This window comes from Anopheles ziemanni (assembly GCF_943734765.1).
Source record: "Anopheles ziemanni chromosome X unlocalized genomic scaffold, idAnoZiCoDA_A2_x.2 X_unloc_146, whole genome shotgun sequence".
NCBI classification, from domain to species: domain Eukaryota; kingdom Metazoa; phylum Arthropoda; class Insecta; order Diptera; family Culicidae; genus Anopheles; species Anopheles ziemanni.
In genome coordinates, this window is record NW_026689759.1 from 12,501 (window position 1) to 18,293 (window position 5,793).

Here is a 5,793-nt window from a genome sequence, read left to right on the forward strand (position 1 = left end):
TGAACTTTATACTTCACACCACAGTATTGAGTAATGTGCCCTCTTCCACATAGGGCAAGCTGGAATGTTCCATTTTACCCAGGACGGCCGAAGCGGCGTGGACCAGTGGAGGACTACACAATCATGAGGTTTGATATCGACTTGTGTGTTTCAATAGGATACCGATGGTATGGTTTGAACCGATTTGATTTAGCCATTCTGAAGTCATCACTTGGTTGAATCGCTGAACTAGGGAGGCATCGTTTACATATATATTGGTTTTCGCATGCTCTACTAGGTTAATGTCATGAGGTTGGCTATCGAGCATGCCCAAGTGATGACTTGATTGTGTGCTTGCTTGAATTCTTCACATTTCATACCATCGGTTAGTTGTCGAATCATTCCTCGATCATAACCTTCGTTCTTGGTTCATGTATGCTCTCTTCCACATAGGGCAAGCTAGAATTAACTATCTTACCCAGGACCGCCGAAGCAGCGTGGACCAGGGGAGAACTATACTTTGTCTTGTATGCCCTCTTCCACATAGGGCAAGCTAGAACTAACTATCTTACCCAGGACCGCCGAAGCAGCGTGGACCAGTGGAGGACTATACTTTGTTCATAACACCACAGTATTGAGTAATGTGCCCTCTTCCACATAGGGCAAGCTAGAATGAACTATCTTACCCAGGACCGCCGGAGCAGTGTGGACCAGTGGAGGACTACACAATCATGAGGTTTGATATCGACTTGTGTGTTTCAATAGGGTACCGCTGGTATGTTTTGAACCGATTTGATTTAGCCATTCTTAAGTCATCACTTGGTTGAAGCGCTGAACTAGGGAGGCATCGTTTACATATATATATTGGTTTTCGCATGCTCTACTAGGTTAATGTCATAGGGTTGGCTATCGAGCATGCCCAAGTGATGACTTGATTGTGTGCTTGCTTGAATTCTACACATTTCATACCATCGGTTAGTTGTCGAATCATTCCTCGATCATAACCTTCGTTCTTGGTTCATGTATGCTCTCTTCCACATAGGGCAAGCTAGAATTAACTATCTTACCCAGGACCGCCGAAGCAGCGTGGACCAGGGGAGAACTATACTTTGTCTTGTATGCCCTCTTCCACATAGGGCAAGCTAGAATGAACTATCTTACCCAGGACCGCCGAAGCAGCGTGGACCAGTGGAGGACTATACTTTGTTCATAACACCACAGTATTAAGTATGGTGTCCTCTTCCACATAGGGCAAGCTAGAACTAACTATCTTACCCAGGACCGCCGAAGCAGTGTGGACCAGGGGAGGACTATACTTTATACTTCACACACTAGCCATATTGAAGTCATCACTTGGTTGAAGCACTGAACTAGGGCGAGTCTATCGTTTACTTTGCATTGGGATAATACGCTGCATGCTCTCTTAGGTTAATGTCATGTGGTTGGCTATAGAGCATGCCCAAGTGATGACTTTGTTTCAAGCTCAACAGGTAGGGTATTGAGTCCTCTTCCACATAGGGCAAGCTAGAATGAACTATCTTACCCAGGACCGCCGGAGCAGCGTGGACCAGTGGAGGACTCTATACTTTATACTTCACACCACAGTTTTGAGTACGACTTGCATAAAGCCCCTAATGAGAACCACGAGGGCTCTCTCAATGTAGAACCACGAGGGCTCTAGTACCGATTCTCTCGGTACGGCTTGGTCCGTGTTCCTTTATGCTTGTACTCGCAGAAAGTCTCAACCCGGAGGTCTTGACTTTGATTGTCATAGTTGGACTACGACGGGGCATCCGACCATTGCTGATCGAACACCCCTGATTCACCATCTTTCGGGTAGGCGGTACGCGTACCTCCGGACGCGGAAGTCTCAACCCGGAGGTCTTGACTTTGATTGTCATAGTTGGACTACGACGGGGCATCCGACCATTGCTGATCGAACACCCCTGATTCATCATCTTTCGGGTAGGCGGTGCGCGCACCTCCGACGCGGAAGTCTCAACCCGGAGGTCTTGACTTTGTATTGTCATAGTTGGACTACGACGGGGTATCCGACTCATCGAATACCCCAGAAGCACACCATCTTTCGGGTAGGCGGTACGCGTACCTCCGGACGCGGAAAGTCTCAACCCGGAGGTCTTGACTTTGGTTGTCATAGTTGGACTATGACGGGGCATCCGACCATTGCTGATCGAACACCCCTGTTACACCATCTTTCGGATAGGCGGTGCGCGACACCACCGACGCGGAAAGTCTCAACCCGGAGGTCTTGACTTTGTATTGTTGGATAGTCCTCTTCCACTATAGGGCAAGCTGGAAATATTCCATTTTACCCAGGACTGCCGAGGCAGCGTGGACCAGGGGAGAACTTCACGGAATCTTCAGGCATCCATGATTGCCATAGTGCGTAAGCCGCCGCTGTGTGCGTCAACTCGTTCCCCGTGAGGAGGAGTCTAGCCGCCGCTAAAAGACGAAGCATTAAGTGTCCTCATTCCACTATAGGGCAAGCTAGAATGAACTATCTTACCCAGGACCGCCGAAGCAGCGTGGACCAGGCGAAGACTATACTTTATACTTCACACCACAGTATTGAGTACGACTTGCATAAAGCCCCTAATGAGAACCACGAGGGCTCTCTCAATGTAGAACCACAAGGGCTCTAGTACCGATTCTCTCGGTACGGCTTGGTCCGTGTTCCTTTATGCTTGTACTCGCGGAAAGTCTCAACCCGGAGGTCTTGACTTTGATTGTCATAGTTGGACTACGACGGGGCATCCGACCATTGCTGATCGAACACCCTTGATTCACCATCTTTCGGATAGGAGGTGCGCCCACCTCCGACGCGGAAGTCTCAACCCGGAGGTTCGGACTTAGAGTTTTTCCCATTTAAAAGTTTTTCTCTTAGCCATACTGAAGTCATCACTTGGTGAACGATTGAACTAGGGCGGGTTAATCGTTTATAGGTATCATGTGGTTTGCATGCTCTCTTAGGTTAAGGTCATGTGGTTGGCTATCGAGCATGCCCAAGTGATGACTTTGTTTCACGCTTGCTTGATTTCTTCATGATTCCCTGTTATATAGTGTAATCATTCGAGAACAGGGAATCTTTGGTTTTGCTCAACAGGTATTGGATGTCAACTTGGTATCTAGATCGCATTAAGTCTCAACCCTTAGGTTCGGACTTGTATAGTGACATCTTGTTACGGTCTTGAGTCTCAACCCGCAGGTTCGGACTACTTAGTGTTTGATCGAATATAATATGGCAACTTGTGCCTAAGTCTCAACCCGCAGGTTCGGACTTCTGTTTATTTGGCCAATGTATGTATAAGGCAACTTGTGCCTAAGTCTCAACCCGCAAGTTCGGACTTGTGTATTTGTTCGAAGTCATGTATAAGGCAACGTGTGCCTAAGTCTCAACTCGCAGGTTCGGACTTGTTAGTGTTTCGTCAACTTTCATATGGCAACTTGTGCCTAAGTCTCAACCCGCAGGTTCGGACTTCTGTTTATTTGGCCAATGTATGTATAAGGCAACTTGTGCCTAAGTCTCAACCCGCAAGTTCGGACTTGTGTATTTGTTCGAAGTCATGTATAAGGCAACGTGTGCCTAAGTCTCAACTCGCAGGTTCGGACTTGTTAGTGTTTCGTCAACTTTCATATGGCAACTTGTGCCTAAGTCTCAACCCGCAGGTTCGGACTTCTGTTTATTTGGCCAATGTATGTATAAGGCAACTTGTGCCTAAGTCTCAACCCGCAGGTTCGGACTTGTGTATTTGTTCGAAGTCATGTATAAGGCAACGTGTGCCTAAGTCTCAACCCGCAGGTTCGGACTTGTGTATTTGTTCGAAGTCATGTATAAGGCAACGTGTGCCTAAGTCTCAACCCGCAGGTTCGGACTTCATAGTGTTTCGTCAACTTTCATATGGCAACTTGTGCCGAAGTCTCAACCCGCAGGTTCGGACTTCTATAGTGTTTCGTCAATTATCATATGGCAACTTGTGCCGAAGTCTCAACCCGCAGGTTCGGACTTCTGGAAGGATCACTTGGCCACTAATGATCCTTCCGCAGGTTCACCTACGGAAACCTTGTTACGACTTTTACTTCCTCTAAATCATCAAGTTCGGTCAACTTCGATAAAGCAGACGCGGTTCACGAGGATCCAGCGAACGATCATCTCCAAAGACCTCACTAAATAATCCATCGGTAGTAGCGACGGGCGGTGTGTACAAAGGGCAGGGACGTATTCAACGCTGGCTGATGACCAGCACTTACTAGAAGTTCCGAGTTCATATGGACCATTGCAATCCATAATCCCTACTAAGTGAGTATTTGAGTGATTTCCCGTTCCTCTCGGAATAGGAGACACGCTGCTACCCACATTGTAGCACGCGTGTAGCCCAGAACATCTAAGGGCATCACGGACCTGTTATCGCTCGATCTCATTTTGCTAAACACAAATTGTCCTGCTAAGCAGCGTACCGTAAGTGCACTTGCGCACACGAACAGCGAAGGTGTCAGGTCATACTCCACCGAAAGGTCCTAACCCGTTCCAATCGGCATCGACGCATTAACGCTGACTGCGTTCTAGTTAGCATATGTGAGTCACGTTCGTTATCGGAATTAACCAGACAAATCAATCCACGAACTAAGAACGGCCATGCACCACTACCCTTAAATTTGAGAAAGAGCTATTAATCTGTCTCACCTCCATAAGTTCGGACCTGGTAAGTTTTCCCGTGTTGAGTCAAATTGAACCGCAAGCTCCATTTCATTTTTTTTTGGACGAGGGTTCACATTGGCCTTGGCCCCGAGGGACCATGACCAACATTACTCCCTCCTCTGAGCCTTTAACCTTCCGTCACGCTGTGCACCTACACGGTAGAAGCGATGACGGAAGAGGCATCTGTCCCTAGGATAAAATCACACTTTACGGACACTGTGGCACGCAACTAACTCCTGAAGGGTGAAAGCGCGTGTCGCCAAAGGTCTAACAGGTACTACCCTGACTACCAGGGGCTGCAAGCTCCATTTCATTGTGGTGCCCTTCCGTCAATTCCTTTAAGTTTCAACTTTGCAACCATACTTCCCCCGGAACCTGACTTTGGTTTCCCGGAAGCTACTGAGAGCACCTGGTTGTAGCGTCTCCCAATTGCTAGTTGGCATCGTTTACGGTTAGAACTAGGGCGGTATCTAATCGCCTTCGATCCTCTAACTTTCGTTCTTGATTAAAGAAAGCATCCTTGACAAATGCCTTCGCTTTAGTTAGTCTTACGACGGTCTACGAATTTCACCTCTCGCGCCGTAATACTAGTGTCCCCAACTACTTCTGTTAATCATTACCTCCGGTCTGAGTACAAACCAATGAAAGATTAGACCAAGGTCGTATTCCATTATTCCATGCAAGATTATTCTAGGGCGTTTGGGCACCCTGCTTTAAGCACTCTAATTTGTTCAAGGTAAACGTGAGCGGTCGAGCTCTATGTTACACTTGCACCCGTTGAAGGGCACACCATGACACAGACTTGGTGCCCTACCACACCATTGAGTCGCAACCAGATTCCGACTTGGCCCACCGACCACGGGTTGACCGGGTCGGCGGAGCCGGACTGTGTTGGACAAGTATCAACTTCGAACGTTTTAACCGCAACAATTTTAATATACGCTAGTGGAGCTGGAATTACCGCGGCTGCTGGCACCAGACTTGCCCTCCACTTGATCCTCGTAGAAGGATTTATGCTCTACTCATTCCAATTATGAAACATCATTAAAGAGTTTCATATTGTTATTTCTCGTCACTACCTCCCCGTCCCGGGATTG